Consider the following 10,000-nt stretch of genomic DNA (forward strand, 5'->3'; position numbering starts at 1 on the left):
TTAGTAAGGCGCCAATTGGCGACTGATCCAAAAATTTTGGTCGCCAGATCTTAACTTTTAGTCGCCATTTTTTTCACTGATATTTTTTTCTTCATTTTTCTGATGATAATGTACACATGCAATCTTCTTCATAGTCCTAAGTTTAGGTACACGTAAGCTTCTAAGACTGAGATACTAAAACTTAAAAGGAAGCCAGGGCTCGTAAAACATATCATTACGCATTACGAGGTAAATAATCAATGTGAAAGCAGCTTTAGTCACGTTTCCTGTGCTTCCTCCGCTTTTGTTAAGTTTCCATGTAACATGGAGTCTATAGCTTACATAAATAGACGAACCTGAACATAAACAATCACCAGTTTTCCATATTTTTAGCGCTAAAAAGCCAAGGCTTCGTTGTGAACTTCACGCTTCAATGATTGCACGTGTTGTTTAGTGCGCCCGCAATACCAGCTGCTGAATCAAACATGGCGCTCGATTATGAAACATGGAGATCGAAGAGCCAGAAGAGTCGTGGGTTTGTTTTGTTATTTCTGTGCGCATAAATCGTGCATTTTATCCAAAACTACGGTTGATTTGCCTTTGAGGTTAAAAGGATGAAGGAAAAAGGTGAAGGTTAGTCGCCCACTGGCGACTAGCTCTAAAAATCTAGTCGCCAACGCTTGATTTTTGGTCGCATTGGCGACCAGTGAGTCGCAATGTCGAGCCCTGATATGCCTACCCAACAGAAACCAAACAAGGGATGCACATTAAGCATTGCCCTTGAGTCTATTACTGCTTTTGAAAACATTTTTACCAAACCAACGCTGCAAATGGAAATGCTAAGACCATCACGTTAAAGTAAAACAAAAACTGGAATGAGGAAAGGAATCCCAGATGTTGGACCTGCCTTAACTTATTCAGTCTGTAGTCATGTAGAAGTCATTGTAGGGTACTCGTCTCACCCCAGTGGAGCATCACCGATCTCCTTTCTTTGTTTCTTCATCCAGTCATACAAGAGTTTAAAATACTCAGTGATAGCTGAAACATCCACCTCCTTTACTTCCTGTCATCTTCTCCAGAGCATAGGCCCAAGGTTTTCTCTTGACCACATCTTCAACATGTTACTGGAGTAAAAAAAAAAATTATAGAAAGAAAGGAACTTTATTCAAGTGTCTAGTCATTGTAACTGGAGCACTAATTGGGGACACAGTACACTGAAATCAACAAATTGATGCAAATAAAATCAAATGTTGGTTTTTGAGAAGAGTGTAAAACTGGAGTAACCGGAAAAAAACATCTCGGAGAAGAGTAGAGAACCAACAAACTCAACCCACATGTGACGCAGAGTCTGGGAACACATTGGTGAGAGGCGAGTGCTCAGTCACCACTGAACCTGAGCTCTGACACGTTTCTGCCTATGATTCCAAGAGTATTATTGAACACATTCTTTTTACTTGATGCAAACACTCATTAAAAACAGTTTTTCCCACTGTCAGCTTAATTTTTTAGCGGTGGGACTTATAAGGAGAGTGCTTTCTGATAGTTACCTTTGTTTGACACCTAACACGATTGTAGCTTGTATCAATAAAGTGTTTATTAGCGACTTTATATATTCTTCCTACGAAACCCCATGCGACAACTCTAACAAACAGGGTCAAATAACCAAAATAAAGTTATAACCTTTATTTGGACGACCTTACTTTGAAAAGAGCATTCACCATCCTTACACGTACCGTTTTTAGAAAGACAACTAATTGCATAAAGAAATTAACTGATTAGAGTGTAATGTGAAGTGCTAAGTTTCTACCCCATATGAGCGTTGGCCCTACTAATGGAAATGGGCCCACACAAGGACAGAGAAAAACTCTGACCAAGGTGGGAATTGAAGCCACGACCTTCAGGTTAGATCACCGCTGCTCTACCGACTGAGCTACAAGGTCAGATGGGAGCAGGCCGTGAGAACTGAAGATGTTAAAGTCACGGCAATGAACATGTACAAGTACAAGGAAGAATTACATTCTTGCAAATGTTGGCCGTGAAGCAACGTTTGCAAAAATGTAATCCTTCCTTGTACATGTTCATTGCCGTGACTTTAACATCTTCAGTTTTCACGGCCTGCTCCCGTCTGACCTTGTAGCTCACTCGGTAGAGCGGTGGTGATCTAACCATTGTGTGGGTCCATTTCCATTAGTAGGGCTAATGCTCACATGGTTCATATGGGGTAGAAACTTAACACTTCATACTACACTCTAATCAGTTAATTTCTTTATGCAATTAGTTGTCTTTCTAAAAACGGCACGTTAAAGGATGATCAATGCTCTTTTTAAAGTAGGTCGTCCAAATAAAGGTTATAGCTTTATTTTGGATATTTGACCCTGTTTGTTCGAGCTGTCCCATGGGCTTTTGTATGGAAGAATACACAGAAGTCGCTAATATACTTTATTGATACAAACTACAATCGTGTCTTTAGGTGTCAGATGATGATAACTATCAGAAAGCACTCTCCTTATAAGTCCCACTCTTATAGTAGAATGCTACAAAAGGTAAAGTTTCTGCATACGAGCCAGAAGGCAGTGTGGCCATCAGGCCGGAGCTTATCCCAGTTTCCATGGCATGGAGTGCCTTTTCAAGACGTGTGCCTGTGCACACAAAACAAACCTTAAATTATTCCTTTTGAGCAATACAATTCATCTGTTTTGTTATTTAAAGAATTACGTCAAAGCTGTGCTTCCTGTTCTGCAAAACGTAGCCTGAACCGCGTACCGACAGAACAAACTTGTCCTTGATGGATGAAGTCGCAATGATTAAATGAGTAACTTGAGGAAGTTATATCTCGCGAACAAGCTCGGTGACCTATTTATTTAATTGCACATTTCGAGTCACCATAATGCAGGGAATAATCGAGAAAAGTTTAAGGAAAATCTTGCAACATCTTCTACTACTAAGGAATCACCTTAAGTGTTATTAACGACACAACTGAATTATTTAAGACGGCTGCGCCCAGTAAAGTTGTAAGTGATTCTAATAATTCGTTTTCCTGATGCAAACACTCATTAAAACAGCTTTTCCCATGGCTTAAATTAATTTCGAGTCAATCCTGCCATGAACGCGTTTACTGCAACAAGAGATAAACCAAGTACTTCACTGCTGCCTTGATGCTGCCAGTTCTGCTCGTCCGCACAAGTCAAAAAGCTCGTAGAGAGTTGCTCATGTAAATTTTGAAGTCCTATGATCTTGCGTCACTGGTTAAGCAATGACAATAGGTGACGTTAACGATATCTCCTCTACACTGAGTCGAAAATACTATATCCAGATGGGGAAAAAAAGGCTTTTCCCTCTTCCTTATGATTTTTCTACATGTTCTTATTTCAGAGTGGGAAGAGACAAGACGACATCAAAATCCCAATAACAAGGTTAAGTTAACCTTGAGGTTTTCAAAAAGCAGACTCCAAAATTAAACATGGTCAGCTCCAAACGAAAAAAAAGTGAATTCTTCTGAAGTTTAAACTTTTCTCCTTTAATTAACAGAACAATAGTAAGTTAAAAGCTAAACTTGACGTATAACCCATTTGAAAATTCTTACCGTTGAGTCAATGATCCTGCCATGAACATGTTGACAGCAAAAAGAGATGAACCAAGTAATTCACTTCTGCTTGGCCGCACAAGTTAAAAAGCTGACAAAGAGTTGCTCATGTTAACTGTGAGTTCCCATGATGTAGTTTCACTGGTTTAGCAGGGTTCAGCAGCACTTCCTCCAACCACAGTCAACTCGTCCCTGCACTCACTGTACGCACATCAGAACACCTGATACTGTTTCTAATAAAAATAATTGATATAATAATCATTAAAGTAAGTATAATATTTATGCTAATTAATGCACTTGAATGTTTGTCACGCCGTTTGCGTCTTAATTTGGATGCATAGTTCTGGTTTCGATAAAGACAGCAATCAATAAGCCTGCGAGCAGGCACTCCGAGGGACTGGGGCTGGGGTTGAATGATCATTCGATCTCCCACGCAGCCCCAGTCCCTCGGAGAGCCGTGCAAGCATAGTCACGCCTCCCCTCCCCCTCTATCTGCAACCTCGTTCCCAGGGCTTCTCCCTCATGTGGGGGCGGGGCAATAAAAAAACGCCCCTCCCCCACATGAGAGAGAAGCCCTGGGAACGAGGTTGCAGATAGAGGAGGAGGGGAATCGTGACTATATATGCTTGCACGGCATTATTGATTGCCGTCTTTATCGAAACCAGAACTATGCATCCAAATTAAGACGCAAACAGCATGACAAACAAACAAGCGCATTGCTTGAAATTACTTACTTGGCGTTTGTATGCTTCGACACACATCCTCAGAAGTGACTGTTAACTAATTGTTGCTAAATTCTCTCTCCAACAGCACTTCCTCCAACCACAGTCAACTCGTCCCTGCATTGTACACACATCGATATCGGAACGCCTTTTAACTGCAATAAATGATATATTTCATATTTAAGTTTTTATTTTAATTATTTATGTACATTTTGTATTTTTACTGGGTTGCCGTAGGGCAATCCCAGTCGGAAATTGGGTGGCATTTGTTCGGTATTCTTTTTTTTTCCCGTGTCGGTAAAAGTCTTGCCTGTCACTCCCCTGCTAAGTGGTATCTTTGTGCATAGAGCCTTCTGCTCGTATTTTCTTAGGATCGAGAGGGTAGTTGAAATGGGTAGATATCTCTGGTGGACACAGTAGAATGATAAACTTAACCGGCAATGGCGTCGAAAGTCATGTAACGCGAATGGCGTTTTAGTGGATCTTTGAACAAAATATACCCTTATGAAGTTCAATAATGGCAAGTCAGTTGGATACTGAACAAGACAGGCCGTGGAATCTTACAAGCGACGAGTAATGGACTTCGACAACAATCTGTCGCCCGTCCAGCCGAAATCAAAGTGAGGTGCATTTCTAATTTTACCAAGTGTGCTGTTATGTAGAACACTGAAACCAAATGGAAAATTCTCTGGTAACTTATGGGTTCAAAGACAGAACAAATCAAACACCTTAAGTGGATCTGTGATCAACTCTGCACAGTCTTCAGTAAAAACATAATTGGAAATGTGACAGTCAAGAATTATTTGAAAGAAAGCTTGTCGTCTATTTTGTGCTTCATTATTCAAGGAAAAGGTTCTTCATTGAAACGGTTTGATCCTGAACTTTTAATTTGGTGTAATATTGCACATATTTGACACAACTGAGTTTTTTTCTCTTCACGCACGCAATGAAATAGGAAGGGGTTTTTGCCTCTAATAGCAAATATGTTGTTGGTTTCAAAAAATTGTTCGCTGGAAAAGGTGGCTTTTATGAATTCATCATGTTTTATAATATGCGAGCTTAACTGGATAGTTTTTATGGCAATAGTAAAGCATTTTCGTGTCAAAATGAGGTTAGTGTCTTTCTGTTGTGCTAACTTAATTAAATATAAATATGCATTCTGCCTCGTGAGTTTGTTATTCTCGTTAACCAGCAATGGCCTCGAAAGTCATTGCAACGCGAACGGCGTTTTAGTGCATCTTTTATGTTGCTTGTTTCAATAAAATGTTTCGCTGGAAAAGGATTCTGTGATATTTTCTGCCTTTGTGAATTATAATATCATAATGTGTATTGAATTTTCGAGCTCAAGGTTGAAATGTGATACGGGAGGACATTTTTAGTATTGCTCTGTCAGCAGGAAAGGTTCACGAAAATAAGCAGGTCTGTTGGAAGCGTGCTTGAGTTTCAACAAAATGAGCCGCAAAATCAGCAAAAAATTGTGACGCCGATGAATAATAAAGTAGCTGCTATTTCCAAAATGACGGAATTACCTGGTGATAAATAACCTCGTCTTGGAGAGTAAATTTTCGACTAAGCAGAAACAATGGTCAACCTAAAGGGTTTGGGCGATTGTGATCTTTGTTTTGACTTCGCTCATTTATTGTCAAACTTTATAACACTTGACAGAAAAAGAAACTTACGAAAACCGGGTATCTTGCCATCATTTGACGCGGACGCTTCACTGTTTGGCGAGTAAACATGCCGCAGTAACTTAATCATGGCACCCCCCTGAATTCCGGCCATGTCACTTTCGATTTTGCGATTTATTTCTGCAGCCAAAATTGAACGTACCAAAAATCAATTATCAACATGTCAGCCCAAAAGCCAATGTTTCTCACTTCCCATTTATTTTCTTCAATCTTTCTGGGTTCAATACTTTGCTAGTAACCACATGTCTTCTCAGGCTATTTACTCAAGACTTCTACCATGGCACTACAATGATAGACAATACCAAAACAATATCGTGTACTGTTAGAGCTACATATTACGCAAGGATAACTTGAATCTCCTGGAAGACAACACACAGCTCAGTTGACATTTTATATGGAATAAATCGCTGTGTTAATTCACTACCACGCGTAAGCAATGCCTGTCTATTTTTTCCAAAGAGGACAGGAATTTCTTCTTTTTGACAAATAATAGGCCGGTAGCCAGCTTTTTACCTCAGAAAAGGATCTTTTTAGTCGTACGAACATGTGAGGACATGCGAGCCAAAGGGCCTCTGCTGGTATGACTTCTGGGTGACCCCTTAATTAAATGGTCTTAATGACCCCCGAACTTGAAAAAAAGTTGCCTGGGACGGTGCACGAACCACAGGCAACCCAGTGTACTATCTATAAAAAATTGTCTGCGCCCGAAACTAACCTAATACTATGTTTCTAATAACAATAATAATAATGAAAATAATTATAGTTATTATAATAATTTGAATTATAATTATACTAATTATGTTAATTATAATACTTACAATTAATTTTTTAAGGGGGGGGGGCAGCCTCGTTTCCGGGGCTTCTCCCTCAGAAGGGGGCAGGGCGGTAAAAAAAAGCCCCTCCCCCAAATGAGGGAAAGCCCTGGGAACGAGGTTGCAGATAGAGGGGGAGGGGAATCGTGACTTTGCTTGCACGGCATTATTGATTGCCGTCTTTATCGAAACGAGAACTATGCATCAAACGGCGTGACAAAAACATGCAATGGCATTGTTTGAAATTACTTACTTGGCGTTTGTATCCTTTGACATACATCATCAGAAGTGACTGTTAACTAATTGTTAATTCATTAATCAATTATTGTCAATAAGTAGTTACTTAATAGGTTACATATTAAAAAGTTTAAATTCGTAGTAAACGGTCACTTCTGAGGATGTATGTCGAAGCATTGGAAACGTCATGTAAATAATTTCAAACAGTGCGCTTGTTTATACTTTAATGTTTGTCACCGCTGCTTTTTTTTATTATTCTTTGTCTTGCGCGAAATTAATAGAACTACTCCTCTCAAAATGGATAGGTTACCTTAGTTGTTGTTGTCGGATATGGATAGTTCTCGCTGTTCATTTCACTCCGAGGGGTGTTTCGCCTTTAACTGTAACTACTCGGCTTAGTTTGTGGCAAAGAAAGCTTTGATATCTCGGGAGATCTTCAACAAGGAAATAGTCTCCTTTTCTACGATTAACGCGTGGATTTTACGCACTTCTCTTTTATCTCCTCAACAATATTTACGTTCTGTAGGAAATGTCCTCGGCAGTTGGTTCTCCTTCCCCATCTGCGTCCACGACCTCTTGTACTTGTTGTTTGCATCTTTGGCCGCTCTGCGCCTTTTACTCGATGTTGCATTGAGACTAACTTCTCTGACAGCTACGAGCTGGGGTATCGTTATTTCGCTGTTCGTGTTTTCCTCGTACTTCATCTTTTTGTCTTGTTGGTCTTAATTCTTCCTCATTGTCGTCTTGTGATGTTTCCTTTCTTCGTATTAAGCGTGATCCCATGACCAGTCATTTGTCCAAATGCGCTTGCAGAAATAGTTTCTTTTTAGTGGGTTTACTTGCAGGAGTTTTGCCCGACCACGAACCCTGCAAGTAGTTAACGACGGTTTCGTGAGAGCTAATTCGCATAAGCAGTGTTTAATTTCTTGTTTTCCTTTATTTTCTTTGGCGTAGTCTTTAATATAAGAACGTATACAGAGGAGGACCTCAAGAATGATCCTGAAATCTGACAGTGATTATAAAACTCGCTAATTTGAGATCTCTTCAACAACGACGCTTTATGGCTGATGTTACTTTTTATACAAGGTTTAAATGGTTATCTGAACTTGGAAATTACTAATTATTAGTGATCATCACATTCTTAAAAGGTTATCACTGTTTGAACTAAGGAAAAAATTTGCAAAGGCGTCCAATTTTAAATTTTCATATTTCAATACAAATGGTGGATAGTTTACCTTTCAATGTTCGTTCCAGCAGCAACCTTATTTCATTTAAACGAAAAATCAGGAAATTCCAAGGTTAATGGCGAACTCATGTAACTGCTCAGAAGTTTGCCTTTATTTAGCTGTTTGATTTTATTTACCTCAAGTTTCTTTAGTAGATTTATAGCATTTTGTTTATTTGTGGTGGTTCGCCCAGTATGGACTATCGCTCTTTTATGTTTCCTCCAATGGCTCGATCTTCTACATTTGTTTGCCCTGTTCTAGTTTTTCCTGTCAATACTTTTTACAATATTTATTTATTTATTTCAATATTTATTTTAAAGTATTATATTTGTTTTAGTCTCTGTTTTGTAAAATAATAAAAAATAAAGAGTCTACAACGCACAAAACTAAATGATTTTGGCTTTTAAACGTTTAAGACTTGAGCGAAAGCCTCAACAACGGGAAGAAGAAGGACTTGGACAGTGTGTCATCTGGGTGAGCTTGGCTTTCATGCTTTCGCCCAGTTGAGCGACTGTAGTCGAATCATCGTTGCACTTAGTTTAACGTGTGGGTTTTTACAAGTGAATTGGACTTTAAATCCTTCCTCCTATTATAGGAAGTGTCCCTTATAACTACACCCTTATGAAACTGTATTATCGTTTAATGGTGTTTATCTTTTCCTGGTGAGGTACCCTTTTCAATTAGCACCCACACTATGATCACATCGCCCAGTGTTGAAAAGTTAGAATGCGAGAATATAATCACCTGAACAATTGTACCAAAAGAAGTTTTCCTCTAAACAAATTTCCTGTAATATTACCAAGTTATCAAACGTTATTTTGTCCTCGACTCTTACCAAGAAATTACTTTAAATCACAGGTACTTTTGTTTACCATCATATATATATATTTTTTCCCGCAAAAAAGCGTTTGCACTGGAAATAAATGAATTTCATAATCGCTATTTTTTTGGTTCAAATTACCCGGGCGCCACCATCTTGAATAATTGTGACAATTAATGTTACCAATAAGCGTTATTAACGACACAACTGAATTATTTAAGACGGCTGCGCCCAGTATATTTCAAAGTTGTAAGCGATTCTACTAGTAATAATTCATACCAGCTAACTGTCCAGGATTATCCGGGAGTCTCCCGGATACGGAACGAATCTCCCGGTTTCCCGTACGGGTCATTAAATCTCCCCGATAAAAATGACTCTGAACTTCTTCTCCATTCTAGACTCAAATTGCATCCCCAAGTTTTAAAAAAATCGATTTTTTCAAACTCGTTTCATTGTTTCTTAATGCACTTCTTCATCTCTGAGTTCCAAACACGTTTTAATAGAACTAAACAAAATGACTTCCTTTAGCTATCATAGCCATATAACCGATTGTTTGATTGGATCTCCGATTAACCAATAAAAATTCTTGACGTAAGTACCCCGTTTTCCCGCAAATTCACAATGGTGGCAGAATATTCTTGTATTCTGAAGGAGCTACTGGGGGATGGGTGGGTGCGTTTAAAGGGGGGGAAGGAGAGGAGGGGAGGGGGAGTGGGTAGGTTGAGGGAGGGGTGGGGAGACCGGCTGGAAAAATCTCCAGATTTTAGATTTCCATAGGTTGGCATCTTTTATAATTCGTTTTTTCAGATGCAAACACTCGTTAAAAAAGTTTTCCCGAAGCTTAAATTTATTTCTCGTAGCAATGGAGAATCTCCAGGCCTGAAAGAAAAAGCAGTGGAACCTATAAGAAAAGTGCTTTCTGATAGTTAACTT

General features: G+C 39.1%; 1 long non-coding RNA gene across 3 annotated transcripts in view; it reads right to left on the minus strand.

Moving 5' to 3' along the window:
• LOC138049886 (uncharacterized) overlaps positions 1-10,000 on the minus strand; it is an 18,638-nt gene that overhangs the window by 2,647 nt on the left and 5,991 nt on the right. The window contains exons 2-5 of one of the 3 annotated variants that reach the window (XR_011132480.1): positions 7,332-7,888; positions 4,297-4,439; positions 3,563-3,795; positions 887-1,103 (exon numbers count right to left, since the gene is read on the minus strand). This is a non-coding gene — a long non-coding RNA (uncharacterized lncRNA). The remainder of the gene's footprint in view (positions 1-886; positions 1,104-3,562; positions 3,796-4,296; positions 4,440-7,331; positions 7,889-10,000) is intronic. The other 2 variants (XR_011132479.1, XR_011132478.1) reach the window with 2 other exon arrangements.

Source organism: Montipora capricornis, chromosome 5 (genome assembly GCF_036669925.1).
Source record: "Montipora capricornis isolate CH-2021 chromosome 5, ASM3666992v2, whole genome shotgun sequence".
NCBI lineage: Eukaryota > Metazoa > Cnidaria > Anthozoa > Scleractinia > Acroporidae > Montipora > Montipora capricornis.